The sequence below is a fragment of the Triticum urartu genome, chromosome 7 (genome assembly GCF_003073215.2).
Source record: "Triticum urartu cultivar G1812 chromosome 7, Tu2.1, whole genome shotgun sequence".
NCBI classification, from domain to species: Eukaryota; Viridiplantae; Streptophyta; class Magnoliopsida; order Poales; family Poaceae; genus Triticum; species Triticum urartu.
In genome coordinates this window covers 491,583,587-491,607,447 of record NC_053028.1, presented here as the reverse complement: position 1 = coordinate 491,607,447, position 23,861 = coordinate 491,583,587, and the positions used below count along the sequence as shown (strand labels likewise).

Sequence of the window (23,861 nt, the reverse complement as noted above, 5' to 3'; positions counted from 1 at the left end):
TTGATCATGTTGGTTCCGTGGTGGTTTCTTTAATAGAAATCAGAGGGGAAACCCTCTTTTGCTAAAAAATATATGCTTAGAGTTTCCCCCTTTTATGATCACTATACGATCAGAATACATGCTTCGTGTCATAATAACACTGCTCCACCCATCAAGCTAAACAAGTTTAGTTGTTCAAATACGAATCTGATATTATTAAAACAGAGTTGTTTAATTGGTCAGGTAAATGTTCCTAAATTAGTTTCGAAAATGCATGTTCGCCGCTCGGGTGTGTATCTCTGTGTGGTCTGGTCAGCACCGTTGGGGAGGTGAACTTTGCATATGCAGGGGTTTATAGGGAGACACTCTCCGAGTTGAAACCGCAATGCATTCCATTGATAATCTGACTACTTTTTAGGTTTTCATGAATCTCAGATTCTGAACAACATCATAATGATTATGAGCTTGCGCGCATGAAAAGGATAAAGCAGAACAATGCCATGGCTGTCAAACTTGGCATTAAGGGACTGAAATCAAGTCTGGATGCAATGCAATGCAAACACTCTCCACCTACAGATTCATGCTCAGAATATGATCCTAACAGTGATTCTGAGCTAGAGGGAGACCTAAGTCAATGTAGCTCCCTAGTGGAGGAGTCAGAGGAAGATGCCCTATCTTATTCACCCATCAAGGTACTTGCTCTAACTTTCCAAGGTTACATTGCTCGCACATATCTTGCAACTAATGCTTTGCATTGCTTCTACTTTGTTGAACTGCCATTAGCTTAGTTTACACATCGTGTATGTCAATACGCCCTGCCTATCTATTTTCAGTACATATTCCATCTGCCATCATACCATATTTATCCATTCAAATGCTATTCTTGTGTATCAGACATTCAAAAAGAAGAGGGCAATTGCTGATCGTGGAGGAGCACAAGCAAAGTATTTGGAAAAGGTAGTGGCACCTGATAAATCAAATAGCCCATTAGGTGTAGTTGCAATATCACCTGACCCACAAAATACCCCAACTCTAGCAGACTCTAGCCCTACTACACTGGTCATTTCTGATGCCCCAACTCAGCAGACCACAACTGCAGCAAACAGTATGATTATGCCAGTTGACATAGCACCAGCTGTACGACGCAAAACCCCCATTCCAGCAAAGAGTACACCAAATCCAGTTGCCAAATCCCTTTTCGAACCAGAGAGAGCCCCAATTGTAGCAAATAGGACCCCTGTTCCATTTCTACCCAGTTTAGAAGACAAAGCTTATGTTGTTGTCAGGAACTTTCTATCCATCTTTCCTTCATGGAAAGATTATACCGCAGACACGGAACAATTTCAAGTCTTCCTCCGTAACTTACGCGTAAGTAATGTACTAACGTTACTAGTCGTCAACCCATGCATTCGCACGGCTAGGCCCATAGAAATTAATTGTAGTTGAATTTTACCTAATAATCATTTTATTTGAAACTATGCTCAAAGTTATGCAATGGTATATTTAAGTTGATTTTGCAACCAACTGGGATGGCTTTATACTTATTTTTGTTAGCCATGTGATGGAAATGTTTCATTTTTATGTAGAATACATTAACTTAGATGCTTCACATTCGGTTATAGTACTACTACGGTTGTTCCATCTTAGTAGAATCAACATCGTCACGCAATAGCTTTTGTGGTTCTAAAAAACAACAGTAGACAATTATCATCTTTTCTTCAACAAATTAATAAACCAAGTCAATCTAATACCAAAATTTATGCACCATATAAACTGATGCTAACATTAAATTCTTGAATAATTTAGCACTAAAAATATGCAAGATACCATGCTTGTGTACAATATTGTTAAAGTTTACAAAAGTTGCAATCTTCTCATTAAATGATGTTGTGACCAAAGTCATCTTTGATGATAATTGTAACCCACAAAAGCTCAAAAATTAGTGCTGCTCAATAGATTTCTGTATCCCTATGTTTATTCATGAATATAATATAGCAAGAAACTTGTTGATTACTAATATTGTGGAAGTTGTCCGTCATCGTCAATTTTGTCTAGTCTATATGCACAGAAGCAGCAGAATTCGCAGTGTTGTTGTATATTCTAATATTAGTATAACCAAATCATTCTGCAATAGTTTGTGTTGTGGCAAATGCTTAAAATAATCATAATCTTATTAAACTTCATTTGGTAAATTTGAGCCAAATTGATACTCTTATATAATCTGATGCCAATATATGAATTTCATGAACAAATTAGCACACCGACCGATTGCACATAAAATGACCACACTTGTACACAACAATCTTTGCAAATTGTCTAATGTAACAACCCAATCTAAAAGAAAAGTATACCTACATATTTTTTGTATCACAGTGTTTCATCATGGATGTCAACAGAACATACTATCAACATGCACCAAGGAAAATGGCTATTAATACATAAATGTGTATATTTTCTGCTAGTTGACAATGTTCATGTAACAAAGTTTCAGGTAAAACCTTCACTGATACTATGTTTTACCTTCTCATGCCATCAATTTGGTTGCATGGAAACACCGTTGGTATAGAAATAGATAGCAATGAGGCATGCATATAATATATTGCCTGTTTCATTCATAATCAGCTATAAAGATAAAACAATACATCTATTGGAGAGCAGGTATACTTGATATGAGTGCCAACAACATCAACAGGTATGCTCGAAAAAATAATACTGGATTGATATTGTTTCCATGAAGTATTGCTTGTGTCCAGCTAGATGTACTAGCCGCCAACTTGTACGTCCAAGTAAATAGGAGGTACCTCCCGTAGCAGGTAGCTGTGTAGCAGTGCAATGTTAGATATCCGCCGGGAGAAGCTGGAGAAGTCAGATTTAGCGACATTAGGCAATAGAAAAAGATCAGAATGGCAGATGTTGACAGCGAGAAGAGAGGATTTTGGCACAGGGTACAACTCACATTGCACAGAAAGGCACGTACATGTAGGCACTACCCAAGCAGCTTGAATGATTCTGTCCAGATGCGCTAGTGGGTAAGTATGTACGTAACGACGACGGTGGTCAATTTCTTCCGGCTCGAAAGGCCTCGACGACGGCAGCAAAATGGCACGACACAGCGCCGAAGCAGCTTGTCGCCGGCATCCTGTCTGACGGCTTGTCCATGGTGGAAGCATGGCACATTGTTGCCTCGGCTGACAGGAATACAGGATGTTCACGGCGGCTGTGCGTCAAGGTGTCGTTGCGGATGGCCGGACCAACTCCCCGTTGACAGCCCGCCCAGGCGGCAGCTGTATTGCTCTTTGCAACTACACCCGCTCGCGCCAGAGCTCGTCGCCTCCATAGCGGCGAAACGGACTGCAGTTCCATGGCGGCGCATGCCATGACTGCTGTCTGGCCGCACATTGTGTTTTTTCTTCTCATGAAATCATAATGAAATTGCTCGTGTCATTGTCTTTGTTGGGCGTCATAGGCTCACGGATTGACTCGTCCACCGTGTTGTTCGTCAATACAGGATGCAAGACTTCGTTATGCCTCGTCGCCATCAATGGTTTTTCCTGGGCATAGGTTCGGAAAATACCATATGTCCTTCCAGGCACTGGAACTGCATAATCTTTAACATCATTAGCTTAATCTCTTTCAAGATTAATTCTAGAACATCACGAAGTAGGCATGCATGAAGTCCTCTAATTGATCAACCAAGCTAGCGAATGGCTATTCACATGCATATTCTATGCGGGCATGCATCTCACGCTCACCCTGAGGAGTACGACCAGCCATCAGCATCGTCGTCTCATATCAGCATGCCTGCCGTCTCATGCTGTAGCAGTACGCACCTGCGGTCTTGGCGCGGACGCGTCGATGGGGAGTTGGTCCGGCCGTTCGCGACGACACCTTGGCGCACTGCCGCCGTGAACGTCTTGATCACCGGCCCAACAACTTGCCATGCATCCGTCATGGATGAGATGTGCTGCCGATTTGGATTGAGTCTGCAGCAACATGTGCTCACCTTTTGTTTCTTTCCTTTGCATGTACTGATCGCCACGACTTGGTTTTGAAGATGTAACAACAGAAAGTACCGACCATGCATGTTTTAAAATCAGGGCCAAGATATTAGAGATAGAGAAAAGATTACCATAATAAGTACCAATCAATTGGGGGCAGGCAGGGTAATAGCAGATTCTTTTTAAGGGATACGATGCTAGCCATCCTACGGATATAGATATATCATTGTTTAATTTGATGAAAAAAATTGTCCTCTCGAAAGATCTACACCGTAATAATTTGGTCCCACCAGATTAACGGTCCATAAATTCTAATTAACGTGGGAATTTCTTGGAAGTCTGTAATTAGTATAGGTATAGATAGATAGATAGATTCATGGTCATTACTGCATATGTTTCTGCTGACAGAAGACACAAGATTTCATTCTTTTAAATAGGCGAGGCGCAAACTGGATTGTGATGACGAGTAAGGGTTGGTTGCGCTTTTCAAGCACTCGTTGATGAAGTATCGTTCCTACCTGAGGCAAGCGCACTTCGATGGCAAGCCTCTGAACGAAACTTCTGTAAAGTCTTCGGTGCTACATTTATCCGACGGTGACTGGAATAATCTTGTTACACATTGGTCTCGGCTGCAGCGTAAGGTACTGTCTATGATATCACATCACAATTTGAACTACATTTCTGCATTTGCCTTAATGTCTCACTTGTACAAAAACTGTTAGCAGAAGAACATTCGTTCTCAAGGGACCACAGAATCTCGCAACTATACTGCACACTGCATTGCTCTTGTGAGTACCACTTGCCCTGTATGACCATACTTACTTGCATAGCTGTTTGATTATGTAGCATCACTGCACATGTTAGCCTCGTAATCGTCCATTTGGTGGACATTATAAGATCCGTATGGACTCTTACATAAATTTAGAATCAACCCAATGCTTTTGAAGAGGTTTAGCTCTGCAGTCCTCTTGTAAGGACTGAACGTGGTCTATCACTGTACTTACATTAACAGCTACTCCCTTCGTCCCATAATATAAGAACGTTTTGTACAGTACACCAGTGTTCAAAACACTCTTGTATTATGGGAAGAGAGATTGGTTCGTTTTGTAGCATTCTGCATCTTATCTCCCTCGCCCACAATTTACTAAAAAAGATCAGATCTATATTTAATCTTACCAACAAGTAGAATACACAGACAATGTCAGTGCAGAAGTGTAGCCCATTGCTCTTGTCAGTACATTTTGTCCTGTAACGCTTGTACTTCCAGGGATTGGTAGTTGATTATGTAGCATCAATCTGCATCTTATCTTCATTATCCTCTATCCCTTCCAGTATTATCATATCTATAATTACTCTCTACAAAATGTAGAGTACATGCAATGCTTATGAAGAAGATTCTGTGCTGAAATTCTTGAGTTATCCTTCCTTGCCATGGAGAAGGACATTGTAAAGCCGGTGTTAACTGTTAATGTAAGTCAGTCCTTCTAAAGCCTTTATCCTCAACTGCTGTTTAATTTTCTCATACTCCCTATCGTTTACTGCTGTTTAGTTTGCTGTTTCTACCAAAATGCATGTTCGTAAGAACCGTAAGTTCTAAGTTTTACTTGTAAAACCAAATTCCTTATTCATACCATGCACATTACTTAATACTCCCTATATGTATGCTTGTTTTTGTGGATCTATAATCCAGTGTGTGGTGAAGCAGCCCACGTTTGCACCTTGTCATCTCCTATTTTATCTTACTGATGTGGCTGATGATATGAACAACATGCCATGCACATTATCCAAAATAGATATAATGATTTTATTTGCCCTTCATCTATGCTTGTTATGTTGACATGGTAATCCAGTAGTGTGGTGAAGCTCCCCGCATTATGAACAATGCCAAATTATGCTATTGATATTTTGAACATACTCTTTATTTTCTAATTTGAAATTGGATAGAATTGACAAAACAGTTATCGTCTTTGTTTATACACGTGCAAAACCTGTCATCTCTCTGCTTTGCTTCAGGGTGATATGCCTGATGGCATGCACAAGTCTGCTGAAGGCTGTGAGACAAACCCAACATATATTGCAGCAAAGATGGCAAAACATCTTGAAGATAGCAAGACAACCCAAAAGTCTTGTCTTGATGCAGTGTTCAAGTTACTTAAGACTAACAGCCAGACAAGCTCACAGAATTCGTTGTCTGAATCAGTTCGACTTCTTCAGTCCCAAGTTCTAGCAGAAAGGCATTCTGCAACTCAACTTCGATTTGAAGTCCTATCTCTAAGAAAGATTGCGGAGAACACCAATGAGAACCTCATCGCTAAACAGCTACACCTGGAAGCTATGACCGACATGCTAGGCCGGTCTCACAGCCTTGCTCAGCAGCTTGCGCAGCAGTTCCCCCACAAGGCTAACCTTTCTTGAACTGTCTTGGAAGTGGTCTCGATTCAGTATTATTTTGTTACGCTGCAATGGTGCCCAGTTTTTGTAATCTGCTTCTTCGTTGCGCTTTATGATCACTGGTGGCGAACTTTGATGCCCAGTGGATGTAATATACTTTAAATCCTTTATTGTGTAGTGTAGGTTTATTCTTAGTTACTATGCCGTAATTTCTTCTTTATTGTATAGAGTAGGTTTGTTCTTAATTCCTACTAGTTACACAGCAGCCCGAAATGAACCCCGGCCCATGATTATGCGAATCAAATCACAGGCTTTTAACAGGCCAAAATTGTCTGGGTCCTTGTTTGGCCCAATCAGATATCGGCTGCGAGCAGGCCGGATGCAAACCGGGCCGTAGTTAGGCCCAACTATATGACGGGCTTTTAACAGGCCGAAATTAATATAGGGTTGAAATGTTAAACGGGCCCTTAACAAGCCAAAACTAATATCAGGCTGAATTACTAAGTGGGCCTTTAGCAAGTGGGCCCAAAAGCATAGTGTCCAGTTCACGGGCCGAATCTGATATGGGCCATAATTGAGCCCAAAGCCTCTTAAAGGGCCGAACCTGATCTGGGCCGTAATTTGGCCCAGAACGTGGTAGGCTTTTAACGGGCCGGATCTCATATGGGCCACTATTAGGCCCGGAGCGTGGCAGGCCATTAATGGACCGGATCAAATATGGGCCGGCATTTGGCCCAAAACATGGCAGCCAGTTAATGGGCCGACCTACTAGGGTCCTCAAAATCTTGTGGGCCTACAGCTGGGCCGGCCCATTAATGTCAGCGAAATCTCGTGGGCCTTTAGCTGGGCCGGCCCATTATGACCCGCAAGAATCTTGTGGGCCTTTACCTAGGCCGGCCCATTATGGCACACAAAAATCTTGTGGGTCTTTACCTGGGCCGGCCCATTATGGCCCACAAAATCTTGTGGGCCTTTAGCTAGGCCAGCCCATTATGGTCCGCAAAATCTCGTGGGCCTTTAGCTGGGCCGGCCCATTATGGTCTGCAAAATCTTGTGGGCCTTTAGTTGGGACGGCCCATTTAAACTTGTTGGGCCGTGCCACGTGTCGACGTATCATAGGCGCCTTCTGTCCAGTGAGTGGATGACATCTGTCCCGACGATGAGCCGACACGTGTTTCCTCTAGCCAATGATGATTTTACACGTGGAAAATCCCCATTGGTCGGGGCTGTTAACGGGTTATCGGATCCAAAACCCAACCCGATAGCTTAACGACGTTTCGTTACGTTGGATGCCACGTGTCGGTCACCCTTAACGAAAGCACTTCTGTGACGCGCGATTTATCGTCATGGAAGTGGACACTTCTGTGATGATAATTTTGGTAATGTCATGGAACACTTCTACGACAGCACAGGTATGACTATCTTGATTCTGTCATAAATTTGTCATGGATGTACATGCATGACAAAAAAGCGACCTACTGTGACAAACACGTATCATCACGGAAGTGTATTTTTTTGTAGTGTCGGCTTCGCCCTGCCGGATCGCCGTGTCCCTCCGCCTCCAGGCATGCACCACTATGACCTCCTGGTGCACGTCGACTTGGTTGAGGACTGGACCCCGCACTCGCCACGCTCGTCGCACTCCGGGCAGAGCGGGCTCCCCTCCTCCTCCTCCTCTGACGACCGCCCCATGCCGCGCATCGAGCCGGGCACATGGGTGGCCCATGTCAAGGACGGCCAGGGCCCGGGCCGCCGCTCGATCCAGCGCGCCCCGGCCACTGGCTATGCCGGCTCTATCCTGGGGGCGTCAAGGCGCGACAACGAAGACGGCGACAACAACAGTGGCTCGGGGCGCTCTTGGAGGGACCACCTGCTCGGCCGCGGGTGCCATGCCAAGGACAGCAGGGCAGATGTCATCAAGGGCGCCCACCGCCACCGCAGTCGCACGCCGGTGGGCAGGCGCCACGGGAGGCTAGATCGTGGCCAGTCGGCGTCGGGCTCGAGAGATGCTGCGCCCCCGCTACGCGCGACCCCACCGCTGCCCCTCCGCTCGACTCCTCCTCCAGTTGATGCTCCAGAAGACCCGGTGGCCCGTTTCTTCAGTTTCTCCAACTCAGGCTGTGCGCTTTACCCGCCCCCGTGCACGGACTGCATGCAGATGGAGCTGGAGAACGTCATGATCGACACGCTTTAGTCCCCGCTGGCCTTCGAACACGGCGGGCGATCCCCTCCCCTCCATCTGCCCGCGCACCAGGCCCCCGACAGCCCGGAGATGCTCCCCTGCCTGCTGCCCTGCATCAACACTCCGCCAGCGTCGACTGCGGGTTTCGAGCTCGCCGCGGTCACAGAGCGTGTGGGCGTCATGCAGGTCGAAGAGGGTAGTGGAGCGGCGCAGGTTGCCGCTGCCCTCTTCGCTCCCGTCCCCCGCTGATCATCGCCACTCAGCCGGCGCCGCGTCCTCGCCCCGCTGCGCCGCCCAAGTCGAGGGCCGTGTCGACTCCTTCGCGCCGCAGTGCCCGCCAGGCCGCGGCGGCAAACCCAACGCCGGTGCCCCAACGCGTAGTTCTCCGTCTGGTGCAAGAGCTGGGTGCGCTCGGCCCCAAAGACAAGATGACGCCGAAGGCGGCGGCCCTGCTCATGTAACGTTTCTAGGAGCCCCTGTCCGATGGCGACATTGCAGCCATTGCAAAGCTCACCGGGCTGGACCAAGGTGCCCTCAAGATTGCCGCCGGCATGGCTGGAATCGTCGGCGTGGAAGAGTCCATTGATGGTTGATCATGTTAGCTGCTCTTATGTTTAGTCTCCATCGACGTCTGGTCTTCTACCGGCTAGAGTTAGGTTTACCTTCCATGTGTAGTGCTTCGGGTAGGCGGTGCGCTCGACGACGACGGGGTTTTGGGCCTATTGGTGGCCGTCGTCGCCCCCAGGCTTGCTGTAAGGTGTTTTGTGCTTCTTCCATTAGTATGATTAGTCGATGGAGTAAGGATCTGTGTCTCCATGAGTGACAATAGCTTGATCTTCATGTCCTGGAATGTGCATGGCTTAAACTGCCCGGCAAAACGAACGGCGATCAGCGGCGTAGTGAAGGCAAATCGAGTAGCGATCCTTGCCTTGCAGGAGACCAAGGTCGAGACCTGGTCGCTTGGCGTATCAGCTTAGATAGGAGGTGGCGCTCTGGAGGGTTGCATAGTTCTGCCGGTGCATGGGACGAGGGGAGGTGCCACGTTCTTCTGGGATAAGTTAGTCGTCAACGTAGTTTTGCATTTCTTACGCCGCTTCTCCATTACTGTCAGGGTAGAACCCTTTCGAACGGGCGATCCGTTTTGGCTTACCACTGTTTACGGGCCGATGGACGACGCTTAAAAATACGACTTCCTCTGAGACCTTGCGGCTGCTGCCCCGCCGGCTGGCGAGGCCTGGATGATCAACGGGGATTTCAACATGATCTACCAAGCAAGCAACAAAAACAACAACAACTTGAACCGAAGAATGATGGGTAAGTTCAGGCGCGCTCTTCACTGGGCCAGGATGAAGGAGCTGAAATGCAAGAATAGAAGATACACATGGAGCAATGAAAGGCAGGATCCCACGCTATGCAGCATTGACAAATTCTTCTGCAACGATCGGTGGGATCTGCTTCACCAGGATTACATCCTCATGGCAGCCTCGACGTCCTTCTCTGATCACTCCCGTTAATCCTTGCAAGGGCGACTACCCCTTTCAGGTAAGCACGCTTCAGATTCGAGAACTTTTGGCCCAAATTCCCTCATTTCAATGAGACTGTGCTGCGTGCGTGGCATCGACCAGTTTAGCATGACTATTCGTTCGTCAGGATCAAGAGGCGCATGGCGAGAGTGGCAGATGATTTGAAGATTTGGAGTAGAGGCATGTTTGGCAAGAGCAAGCAGCAGCTGCAGATCGCCAATGAGGTCATCTTTCAGCTTGACAGAGCGCAAGAGAGTAGATCATTATCAGACACTGAATTTAGCCTACGAAAAAAACCTGAAGCTGAAGGTACTCGGTATGGCAGCCATTGAAAGGGTTAGGAAACGCCAGGCCTCAAGGATCAGTTGGCTCTGAGCTGGGGATGCTAGCACCAAGTTGTTCCACGCAAAGATGAGGTCGCGCAGACGGAAAAACTTCATCCATGCACTCAACGTCAACAACAGAGTGCTTGTAGATCACAAGGCGAAAGAGCAGTCCATCTATGACCACTTCTCCGCCTCCTTAGGCCAGGGAGAGAGGCGCAGCTACACCCTGAATTGGGAGCAGCTCCATGTCCCGGTGGTGACCGCGCCCGAGCTGGACGACCCATTCACTATGGCCGAGGTATGGGCTGCGATCATTGCATCGCCGGCAGAAAAGGCGCCAGGCCCTGATGGTTTTACCGGCCAATTCTTTCGCTCATGCTGGCATATCATCAAGGACGAGATCATGGCTGTTTTTCAGAAGTTCTACCACATGGCATGAAGAAACTTCAGCGACATTAACACCGCTCTGATCGCTCTGCTACCGAAGCGCAATGAGGCCTCGGAGATTGGCCATTACAGGCCCATCAGCCTCATCCATTCCATCGTGAAGCTGATCGCAAAGGTGCTCACTTTAAGGCTCTCGACTGCCCTAGATGGAGTGATCTCGCAGGCTCAAACGACATTTCAGAGAGGAAAGTGCATACATGACAGTTTTCAGTACGTTCAGGGCTGCGTCAGAATGTTGCACAGAGAGAAAAGGCAAGCTTTGCTTTTCAAATTGGACTTCGCTCGAGCCTTCGACTCCGTCTCTTGGGCGTATTTGATCGAACTGCTGTGGCAAATGGGCTTCTCGCAGCGCTGGAGGAACTGGATCTCCTTGCTGCTATCATATTCGTCCTCCTCGTGCTTGCTCAATGGCATGTAGGGGCCAAGCTTCATCCACGCGTGTGGGCTATGGCAGGGTGACCCGCTATCACCGCTGTTGTTCATCCTGGCAATCGACCCCCTATACCGACTGCTAGAATCAGCCACTAGACAGAATTTGATCGCGCCGCCGCTAGGGCGGGGAGCAAGCATGAGGGTCAGCCTTTACGCTGACGACGCGGTAATCTTCGCAAACCCAATAAAGGAGGAGGTGGACTGCCTGCTGGAGCTGTTGCACGCCTTCGGAGAAGCCACTGGTCTCAAACTCAACCAGACCAAGTCCTCGGTCATCCTGATGAACTGCGATGCCCGGACGTTGGTGGAAGTGCTGCATGGCTTCGGCGGCCCCATAGCTAGCTTCCCCACATCCTACCTGGGGCTGCCTATCTCCCCTAAGCGATTGCGGATCGTGCACTTCCAGTTCCTTATTGACAGGATCAAATCATGCCTCGCAGGATGGAAGGGAAAGTTGATGTCGCTGGCCGGCCGAGGCGTCCTGGTGCGCGCAGTGCTCTCCGCCCTACCCACCTACGCCCTTTCTGTGCTAAAGGTGCCGAAGAAGGTTTTGAAGGAGATCGACAAAGCGAGGCGACACTTTCCGTGGGCGCAGGACGAAGAGCTGACGGGTGGCAAGTGCAAGGTGGCGTGGAGCTCTGTCTGTTCGCCGACGGAGAAGGGAGGGCTCGGGATCCTCCACCTACAGCTCTTCGCCTCTACGCTGCGGCTATGATGGCTCTGGTTGGCATGGCAACACCCATAGTGGCCATGGACGGCCTTTCCTCTTCCCTGTGACAAGATGGACCTCGCGGCATTCCAGAAGGCCACGCATGTCCTGGTCAGGAACGGCCAGCGGGCATGCTTCTGGACAAGCCACTGGTTGGGTGCGGCCCCTCTGGCTGCTGCCTTCCCGAGCCTCTACAACCACTCCAGGCACAAGAACCGCACAGTGGCCGCTGCGTTCGCCAATGACCAATGGATCATAGACCTTCATCATGGCAACACATCGCTTATTGTCGTCGAGTATCTGCAACTCTGGCGGCAAATTCAACAAGCTGGACTGATCCTTTGCAGTCACGTCCCACATCGGATTCAGTGGATAGCGGGCGGCGGTGATCGCTACTCAGCAAGGGTGGCGTACCGCATGCTCTTTCAGTCCAGGCCGAGCATGAGTGACGACAAGGTGATCTGGAAAAGCTGGGCACCGGGGACTGCCAAGGTGTTCTCATGGCTCATGCTCATGAACAGGATCTGGTGCAACGATCGGCTACAAAGGCGAGGTTGGCCAAATGGATATTTCTACAGTCTCTGCCTCCGAAACCTGGAGTCTGCGGTTCATCTCTTCTGGGAGTGTTCATTCTCCCGCCAAATTTGGGCGTACTTCTCCGTCAGAGCTGGCTACGAGGAAATGGCCACCTTCAAATCACCACTCCACTCTACCATGCAGCACTGCCTGCAAATGATCCGTCGCATGCCAGCGGGGGTGCGAAAGGGCTTCAGATCAATGCTCATCTTGATTGCCTGGAACATATGGAAGGAGAGAAATGCCTGCGTCTTTAGGGGGAAGATGCCATGCCTGAACGATGTCGCCCGTGCCATCATGCTCAACTGTGTCCAGTGGCGCACCGTCGGTGCAGCCTTCCTAGAGCCCCCGTTCAGGGTCTATTCTGCGAGATAACATCCCCACGATCGCTCCTAGTGAGCTCTAGTTTCTCTTTCCAGTTTTTTTCTCTCCTTTTTTCGCCCATGATCACTTGATCCTCCATGTACTTCCCGCTGCTTTCTCCTACATCAATGTAGCTGGCCAAACCGGGTCTTTCAAAAAAAACCTCAGCTCACACCTAGCAAGCTTGGATAGAAAATTGTTCCACCTCCATGAAACATAGCTCCCCACGTGCAAAGAAGTCTTTTGGAGATCCATTTCCAAACCAACATGGAAACACTCCTAACGCACTGACCAGAGTATTCACGCCAAAGCCTCGCCAGAAGATCTTCAAGAAACCTCCTCCGATCTTCAAAGGTTTGGCATGCAGCTCATCCTGGGGAAATGCGCCCTTGGAATCCATGGCGGAAAGTTCTTGCTTTTCTTGGTAATGAAGCAAGGAATTGAGGCCAGTCCTGAGAAGATCCATAGCATACTTGCATTGAGCAGCAATGCTAAGAGCATCTCCAGCCGTTCGGCTCCCAGGGGCTTAAAATAGTGCCGCCTGGGGGCAAACCGGCGATAAATTCGGCGTGGGGGCGGTAGGTTTTCCAGCCATCGCCCCAAGGTCGCCTCAGACGATGTTTTTTTTAAAACCATACTCGACCAAAATTCGGCCGAACATGACACATAATTGGGCGGAATTTAGGCGTTCCATTGTTTGTTTACATATTGTTCCATTGTTTTTACATATTGGAAACATAATTTAAAAACAAAATGAAAACAACAACTACTACTATGCTGCGCCGCCTACACGCCGAAGAGCTTGCTGAAGGCGCTGTAGTCGCCGCCATCGTCGGCCTCCTCCTCCTTCACGCCGCCGCCGTCCTTACTACATCCCTGCCCTGGGTCATCTTGGCAGACCGGTTTGGTTGGCAGCGGTGCCTCGTCATCGTTGTCCTCGAGGATGATGACGACGTCCTCGTCGTGGCCGCGGCGCCGAGTGGCGATCTCCTCGAAGGCACGGCGCTTGCGCTCCATCTCCAGCCGGACGTAGTCCTCCTGCGCCCACTTGAGGCCTCGTCGGCGGCGGCCATGTCCTCGTGCTCCTTCTTCACGACGACGAGCCCCGACTCCGTCTTCGGCTTGACGAGGCGGGAGGAGGGAGCAGAGGGCCCACGGCCGCCCTCGTTGATAACGAGGGCACCGACGCGGGTGCGCTGCCCCCGCAGCGTCTCCACGGGCTCGGCGAGCTCGGGGTTGACGTTGACGAGCGTCGGTGAACCAGAGGAGTGGGAGGAGGAGGAAGAGGACCCGCCCGCCATGTGCCTCGGCAGCTAAGGGCTGCCGCTCTGGCAGGGGACCGGGGCATGGGCCTGTCATGAGAACGGATCTGACAGTAGAGGTGAGGGGTACATAGGAGAGGGAAGCGCCTAGCTACGGTGAGGTTGTACACTTGGATTTACAAGTTCAGGCCCCTCTCGAAAGAGATAACAACCCTACGTGTCGGTGCTGCGGGTGCTTTGTTGTATGGAGTGTTGAGTTCCAGGGGATGCGAACCCTTGTGCAAGAGCGGAGGGGTGGCTTATATAGAGTTCGCTGGCCACTCATCAACCTCCATTGCGCAAGGGTTCAATGAGGCATTAAAAGTGCGAGTGTTACTAGAAACACCTATACTTAATAATCTTTACATCAACGCACTGATCGTCTGACCGTTGCCATCCTGGAGCGGCTCTAGGTCTTTTGTTCTCGAGTGAAATCAGGTACTCCGAATGAATTAGGACTGGTTGAGTGGTGGAGTAACCAAGTGGATCTTGTGTCGAGTGACTTGCATGCTGCAGTCATTCCAGTCGACACCTCCTTTCTAACTATGTAAATCTTGATTCTCATATGCAGTGTCCTTGGGTAGGTCATGTAGGTCAGGCCTAGGACCCTACCCTAGGTACATGTCATCGTCATTAGCCCCCAAATGGATCGAGGTTCGAGTGAGAAAGAACTGAAGCTGATTTCGACCAGACTTCACACCTTAGAGACATTTCTTTAGAGGTCTGTAAGTACACAAGCTGGTTAATCCTTTGTCAATCGCCTTGATCGATTCTGGCTTGTTAAGTGTCCAGGTGAGATAAGCTTCGAGTTGTAGAGCACTGGATCCGACCCAAATGAACGTGGATATCTCTAATGTGATCGGTTGCTCTGCTAGATCCCGAATTTCGTGGGATTTGAAAATTTGGAGAAGCGCGCGGGCCGGCTATCGCGTTGTAAGTGGGGCAAGTGGGGAGAGACTCCTCAATTTTCGCTCCCCCTTTATTGCCACGTAACAAGCAGGCGCCGGTTGTGGGTGGGATCCTGCTGGCCCACAGGTCAGTGACTCGGGCGTGCGGGTATAAAGGATGACGCGGCCGAGGTGTGCAACTGTGCTTTCCTCTTTTCCCCTACTTCGGGCCGCCCCACTTGGCTCCGACGACCACTGCGGAGATGGTAAAGGACAAGACGGCAAAGCTGGAGCGGGCCAAGAAGGCAGCCAAGGGAATAAGGCGTCGAGCTCCCATCCCACTCTGCCGCTGGGCTAGATCCAGGGCGACTGGCTGCCCTCGACGGTCACGGCGGAGGACCTTGAGGGGCTCACCGCCGACGGCCTGCTGGCCCCTGGTTCTTGGAGGCTGCCGGAGGGGGAGGTCGAGCCCGCACCGTGCCCTGAAGAGCGGGTCCTCCTCCTCATGTGGAGAGAGGTTTTTCCTTGCCCCCTCATCTGTTTTTCTGTGGTTTCTTGAATTTCTTCGGTGCGCAATTCCACCACCTCCCTCTGAATGCCATATCATACCTTGTTGCCTTCATCTCAATGTGCGAAAATTTCTTGGGTTGTCGCCCCACTTGGGGTTGTTCAAACACATCTTCACACGCAGCTCTCAGTCGGTTGAGAAAGCGAATCCGAGTGATGCGAGGACCCATGTGATCCAGCTATGTGGGGGCTTACGTGTCCATATGAGAGGTAGAAGTGCCTTCCCTTCCATGACCATTCCCGAGCCAGTTAGGGGTTGGCAGTCGACCTGGTTTTACTGTAATGACGTTCCGACTCATGGCTCGTCGACTGGCCTTCCTCCTTTCTCGTTGGTGAGACTCAGTTCTCCTCGCTCGCTGACTGTCGACGAGGAGGAGAAAGCTGAGGTGGGGATCTTGGTAGAAGCTGTAGTTGAGTTGATTCGGTATGGGGTGACAGGTTTGGATCTGTTGGAGGTGTTCCTCAGTCGACGCATCCAGCTTCTGCAAGCATGCGACCACCCCATGTGGTTATATTCAAGTGCAGACGACACCGCTCGGAACCATCTAGAGGAAGTCAGGGAGGAGACCATGGCACAGTGGCTCAGGAGCATCATTGGATCCCGTGACAACCCGCGTGGATCCAAACGAATTCTGCCCTTCGATGCCGAGCATCTTCTAGGGGAGGTGAGACATACCTTTTGTTTCCAATACGCAACTGTATTGAGAATCGACTGACTTTGATATTTGTGTTCTGTAGGCATTCACGAAGATGTATTCGCCCGTGCCAAACGGAGAACAACCCATTGAAGGATTAGAGAGCGAGGGCGGGAGTGCTAATATCGAGTACGCTAACGACAGTGAGGATGGCAGTGATGACTCTGATGACAGCAAGGAAGTCGAGTCACCTCCCCGCACCAAGCGTCGTACCAAGGTGAACCAAGACCCGATTGCTAGCCAGAGTAAGGCCCCAGAGTCGAGTGTCAGGAACCCCAAGCGCACTCGGATGGCAACCCCTGACCCGATTGAGAAGACTGCAAAGCAACCCATGACCGTTCCACCGAAACCTCAGAAGGCCTTACCCAGGATTAAGTTCGTCATGCCCAATGCTTCAACATGACCGTCCTTTGCATCTTTCCTTTCTTTATTGTTGTAGGCCTTCATTGCTTTACTAACCGAGTGAAATTTGAATGCCAGAGTTGCCACTTCTGCGACGTCTCCCATGCAGATCGACAAAGAACATGCCGAAATGGATACTATGGACACAACCACTTCTCGGCCAGGTATGATCAACTTATATTCCACTCTGTCTCACTATTTGACCTGATGGTCGATTGAGTTTTCGCTGTCGGATGACTGCAACACCAACGAATGTCATCCTCCTCGCATATGATGACGAAGACGAGCCTCAGAAGAGCACGGGAGGAGAAGGTAGAACCTCGACCGCCTCCCGAAGCTTCACTAGGAGAGTGCCGTTGGGCCAAACGTCTCGTGCGCTGCCTGAAGTTGTTCTTCAAGAGCAAGGTGGTTCATCTCAAGCTGGTGCTATCTTCGTTGCTCCTCTGTCGACTGCTTCGCCTTTAGTGTCGACTGCTACTGCTTCGGGTCCGACTGGACAACCTCAAGTGTTGATCCCTCCAGCTGCGTCGCCAACTCCTACATCAAATGTGTTCACTCTACATCATGTCCCTGAGGACCAGACTAGGGCTAGCTAGGAAGCTATGATTCAGGCTGACTTGATGTGATGCAGTGTTTGAAGGAAGGGTATGAAGCCAGCAAGATGGCTTATGATGCTAGTGCAGCTCTTTAGGAGAATGTCCGAGTAAGTGCGATTGTAAGTTGATTTCTGATTGGGTTTTTTCTTGCTCATCTTGACTCTGTACACCCACTGGGTGTTTTTTCAGTCTGTAGTCCTTCCACTCGGACTGGTCAGGCTGTGCCGAGTGGGAAATTGATCCAGTGGGGGCACGCTAAGTGCACCCACTGGGTTTACTCCTCGAGACCGCCATCGAATGTCTGATTCGGTCTCTTAGAACATTTTTCTCTGTAGCTCCCCACTCAGGCCGGTCAGGCCGCGCCGAGTGGGAAATTGATCCAGTGGGGGCACTCAGCATGCCCCCACTTGGTGTAGTCCCCGAGACCGTCGTCGAATGTCTGATTCGGCGGAGGTCTTAGAACATTTTTTATGGCTCTTCACTCAGATCAGTCAATCTGAAGCCGAATGGAGATGAGTTCAGTGGGGGCATGCTGAGTGCACCCACTGGGTGTAGTCCCCAAGACCACGGTCAAATGTTCGATTCGGCGGGGGTCTTAGAATTGTTTGTTTGTAGCAGTTGGATTTGCTCTTCTCCACTCGGAAGTGGAGGAATATTTGAAACTCTTTATCATCGTCGACTGAATTGTTTCTTTGCTGATCTTAGAAAACTTGCGAGCTCAGGACCCAGTACGCCACCTTGGAGATGGACAAGATCCAACTTCAACTGGACTTGGATCTGGGAAAAAGGAACTTGGAGCGTGCTCAGATGGAGGCGAAGACCATGGGAGGTAAATCATGTTGACTGAACACATTGTTATTCTTTCTTTCTGTCCTTTGAGCCGAGTGGTTTCACTCGAACACATGTGCGTAATGAAAACTATAGACTTCAAGCGCAACTTAGGAATGTTATTTCTTTAGACACCATGAAGCATGCCTTGGAAAAGAAGGACGAAGAATTCGCGGGAGCTCAGAAGGTGGGTAAGGAGAAGACCGAAGCCGCTGAGGCAAAGTTGGCTTCAGTCGAAAAGCTAGAAGAAGAAAATGCATCTCTAAAGACTGTTGTTGAAGAGCTTAAGAAAGAACGGGCCGAGTGGGCCAAGAAAATGGAAGATCGAGGGAGTGCTTTTGAGTCTGAGAAGACTGCTCTAAACGACAAGGTGGACCAGCTCACATAGAAGAGGGATGCGCTGGAAAAATATCTGGGAGGTTTCGCGAAGATGTACGGCATGCTTGAACGTACTTCCCTTTGGTTGACTGAATCTCTATGGACTTTGAAAGCGATGACATAGCTAATCTTTTCTTTCTCCCTTGTGTAGAATTCTGTCAGAACTTTGAGGAGGAGATTGATTGGATCGAGACGGATCTAGATCCCACCAAGTCGTTGATACGTCCATTTTGCATCATGTTTTCTTACTATTATTTATGACGTTTTTATCGATAATAATGTTTTTTGGAGTAATTCTAATGCCTTTTCTCTCATAATATGCAAGGTACAAACCAAGGGGGAGAATTCTGGCAGCTGGAAATCTGGACCTGAAAAAGCTACGTTAGGCTACCTATTCTGCACAACTCCAAATGAGTTGAAACTTCATGAGAATTTTTATGGAATATATAAGAATTATTGGAGCAAATAACTACCAAAGGAGGGCCACCAGGTGGGCACAACCCACTTGGGCGCACAAGGGCCCCCTGGCGCACCCTCGGAGTTGTGGCCTCCTCGGCCCACCTCCGATGCCCATCTTTTGGTATATAAGTCATTTTGACCTAGAAAAAAAATAAGGGGAGGAATTTCGAGATGAAGCGCCGCCGCCTCGGGGCGGAACTTGGGCAGGAGCACTTTTACCCTCCGGTGGAGCGATTCCGCGGGGGGAACTTCCTCCCGGAGGGGGAATCATCGTCATCATTGTGACGCCCCCGGTTTGACCGTACACTAATCATACACACAAACGTGTATGATCAAGATCAGGGACTCACGGGAAGATATCACAACACAACTCTACAAAATAAAATAAGTCATACAAGCATCATATTACAAGCCAGGGGCCTCGAGGGCTCGAATACAAGAGCTCGATCATAGACGAGTCAGCGGAAGCAACAATATCTGAGTACAGACATAAGTTAAACAGTTTGCCTTAAGAAGGCTAGCACAAACTGGGATAAAGATTGAAAGAGGCGCAGGCCTCCTGCCTGGGATCCTCCTAACTACTCCTGGTCGTCGTCAGCAGGCTACTCGTAGTAGTAGGCACCTCCAGTGTAGTAGTAGTCGTCATTGACGGTGGCGTCTGGCTTCTGGGCTCCATCGTCTGGTCGCAGCAATCGGGTATAGGAAGGGGGAAAAGGGGGTAGTAAAGCAACCGTGAGTACTCATCCAAAGTACTCGCAAGCAAGGAGCTACACTACATATGTATGCATTGGTATCAAATGGATTAAGGGTATCATATGTGGACTGAACTGCAGAATGCCGGAATAAGAGGGGTATAGCTAGTCCTTTCAAAGACTACGCTTCTGGTAACCTCCATCTTGCAGCAGGAGAAGAGAGTAGATGGTAAGTTCACCAAGTATCTTTGCATAGCATAATCCTAACCGATGATCCTCCCCTCGCCGCCTTGTGAGAGAGCGATCACCGGTTGTATCTGGCACTTGGAAGGGTGTGTTTTATTAAGTATCCGGTTCTAGTTGTCATAAGGTCAAGGTACAACTCCAAGTCGTCCTGTTACCGAAGATCACGACTATTCGAATAGATTAACTTCCCTGCAGGGGTGCACCACATTTCCCAACACGCTCGATCCGCTTTGTCCGGACACACTTTCCTGGGTCATGCCCGGCCTCGGAAGATCAACACGTCGCAGCCCTACCTAGGCACAACAGAGAGGTCAGCACGCTGGTCTAAATCCTATGGCGCAGGGGTCTGGGCCCATCGCCCATTGCACACCTGCACGTTGCGTACGCGACCGGTGAGCAGACCTAGCCTCCCTTATACAAGAGCAGGCGTTCCAGTCCAACCCGGCGCGCGCCGCTCAGTCGCTGACGTCACAAAGGCTTCGGCTGATATCACGATGTCGAGTGCCCATAACTGTCCCCGCATAGTTGGTTAGTGCGTATAGGCCAATAGCCAGACTCAGATCAAATACCTAGATCTCGTTAAGCGTGTTATTTTGAAGTAACCGCGAACGCTGACCAGGGCCAGGCCCACCTCTCTCCTAGGTGGTCTCAACCTGCCCTGTCACTTCGCCACAAAGTAACACTCGGGGGCCGTCAGGAACCCATGCCCACCTCTACCGGGATGGAGCCACCTGCCCCTTCAGCCCCCAACTCCGAACAGTACCACAGGTAATGTAACAGTGTAAAGTATATAGCATATGCCCGTGATCACCTCTCAAAGTGATCACGGCTCAGTAGTATAGCATGGCAGGCGGATAAGAGTGTAGGGCCACTGATGGAACACTAGGATCCTATACTAAGCAGTAGGATAGCAGGTAAAGGTAACAACAGTAGTAGCAAGGACAGGCTATGCAGCAATATAGGATTAACTGAAAGCAGTAACATGCTACACTACTCTAATGCAAGCAGTATAGAGAAGAATAGGCGATATCTGGTGATCAAGGAGGGGCTTGCCTGGTTGCTCTGGCAAGAGAGAGGGGTCGTCAACACCGTAGTCGTACTGGGTAGCAGCGGTGTCGGTCTCGGTGTCTAGCAAGAGAAGAGGGGGGAAGAAACAATAAATATTGAGCAAATAGATGCATAGCAATGCATGACATGACAAGTAGCGATGCTAGGGGTGCCCTAACGCAATAAGGGGTGGTACCGGTGAAGGGGGGAAACATCCGGGAAAATATCCCCGGTGTTTCGCGTTTTCGGACAAATGAACCGGAGGGGGAAAGTTGCGTGTTTGCTATGTTAGGGATGCGTGGAGGACGAATGGGCTGCGTATCCGGATTCGTCTCGTCGTTCTGAGCAACTTTCATGTACAAAGTTTTTCCATCCGAGCTACGATTTATTTTATATTAATTTTAAAAGATTTAAATCATTTTTAGGATTTATTTAATTAATTAAAACATTATCCAGAATAGTGTTAAATCAACATTATCATGACGTCAGCAGTTGACCTGGTCAACCTGACAGGTGGGTCCCGTTCGTCATACTGTGTTTAATTAACTAATAGTTAATTAGGTTAATTAGTGATTAGGTTAATCTAATTATAATTAATTAACTTAATTAATTCTTTAGTTTAATTAATCAAAGATTAATCAAGATTAATTAAGTTATTTATTTATTTATTTATTTATTATTTATTTATATAAATTATATATTATTATTTTCGTTTTCATTCTCAGGGGCGTGGGCCCCGTTTGTCATTGGCCGAGAAGGGGCATAGCGGGTCGGGCACAGGCGGGTTATAGGGACCGTAGAGGGTGCGGGCGCTGCCCGGGCGTAGCGTCACCCGAATGCCAGGGCGCGGCGGGGAGAGGCTGGCGAGGCGTCGGTGACCACGACGCCGAGCAGGCGAAGGAGGGTGCGGGGAGGCTCGCCGGGAGCAACAGGCAGCGCGGGCATCGGCGAGCAAGGCGTGCGGCGGCCGCGGCATGAAGCAGCAGCAGGAGAGCGCACGGCGCCGGGCAGGACAGAAGCGCAGGGGGGCACGCGCAGGTGAGACGAGGCGCAGTCGGAGGGCGGGGACAACGGCGCGGGTCGCGAGCGGGGCGAGGCTTGCAGGGGCGAGCGCGGTGCGTCGAGCGGGACGACAAGGCGGAGGAGAAGAACGGGGGCTCACAGGGGAAGTGGCAGGGTACGGGGCAATGGGCGCGGGAAGGTTTGGGGAGGTCCGGTGAGGGCGAGGACGAGGCGGCGTGTCCGGCGAGGGCGAGGGCGGCGACGCAGCTCCGGGCGGCGGGGCGGCTCCGGCGACGTGGTCCCAGGCGGCGATGGCGGGGTCGATCCAGTCGGCGGCACGAGGCGTGGCTGCGGCTTCCGGCGGGCATCGCGCGAGGGAGGGGAGGGGCGAGGAGTCAACGGGGGCGGGGGCGTGGTCGCCCCGATCCCGATCTGGATCAGGGGAGTGGGGGGAGAAAGCGATTGGGGGAGGGAGTGCGTGGAGTGGGGGTGCTCTAGGTCAAGGAGGAGTGGGGGTTTAAGGGGGGCCGCGGTGGGCCGGTCCGGCGGCCCATCGGCCTGCCGGGCCGAGGCCCAGATGGGGGGTTCCTTCCCTCCTTTTTTGTTTTGTTTTACCTTTTGTCTTTTCTTTTTATTTATTCTTTTCTGTTTTAGTTTAGTCACACTTTATTTTAGTTTTTATAAAATATGACCATAGCTCCTAAAATAAGGTTTCAGAACATCCCTCTACCATAAAAAGTTTGGTGGTCAATTAAACTAGTTTAACATTTGTTTATTATTTAAAATCATTTGAATAATTGTTTTGCTATGGTTTTATTCACTTTAGAGTATTTAATCATTTCATAAAAGTGTGGTTCCTTCACCATAATTGATTATGATTTATTTGCTACAATTTGAACATTTTTGATTTGACAATTGAAAACTTTTAATGTTTGACTCTAATTGAAATTTGAATTTGGCTCGGATCTGAACTAACACACGAGATTAGCAACAGTAATCGTGGTGACGTGGCATCATTACCAGAGGGTTACTGTAGCTTGATTATCCGGGCGTCACAATATGATAAAGCTAAAATCCCATTTACTAAATTTGCTAGCCCATGCTTAGATGAGTTTGATAAATTTATGGCTAAGCAAGAAGATTTTAATGCTTATTTTGGCAGACAATTGAAATACAATACAAATATGCTTGAACACTTGGGTGATTATATGGCTAATGTTAAAGGTGAACTTAAACTTATTAGTAAACATGCTTCTATGGTTACCACTCAAGTAGAACAAGTACTTAAAGCTCAAAATGATTTGCTTAATGAATTGAATAGTAAGAATAATGATTATGCTATTAGAGTGGCTACTAGAACAGGTAGAATGACTCAGGAACCTTTGTATCCTGAAGGCCACCCTAAGAGAATTGAGCAAGATTCTCAAAGAAATAATATAGATGCACCTAGTCCTTCTAAAAGGAAGAAAAAGAAAAATGATAGGACTTTGCATGCTTCTAGTGAACCTATTACTGAAACACCTAAGAATCCAAATGATATTTCTATCTCTGATGCTGAAACACAATCTGGTAATGAACCTGAAACTAGTGATAATGTTAATGATAATGTTCATGATGATGCTCAACCTAGTAATGATAATGATATAGAAATTGAACCTACTATTGATCTTGATAACCCACTATCAAAGAATCAATGTTATGATAAGAAAGACTTTGTTGCTAGGAAACATGGTAAAGAAAGAGAGCCTTGGGTTCAGAAACCCATGCCTTTTCCTCCCAAACCATCCAAGAAAAAGGATGATGAGGATTTTGAGCGCTTTGCTGAAATGATTAGA

At 49.0% G+C, this 23,861-nt stretch overlaps 1 pseudogene; it reads left to right on the top strand.

Moving 5' to 3' along the window:
* Positions 1-10,661, top strand: part of LOC125523916 — a 30,560-nt pseudogene extending 19,899 nt beyond the window's left edge.
* Positions 10,662-23,861: the final 13,200 nt, after the last annotated feature.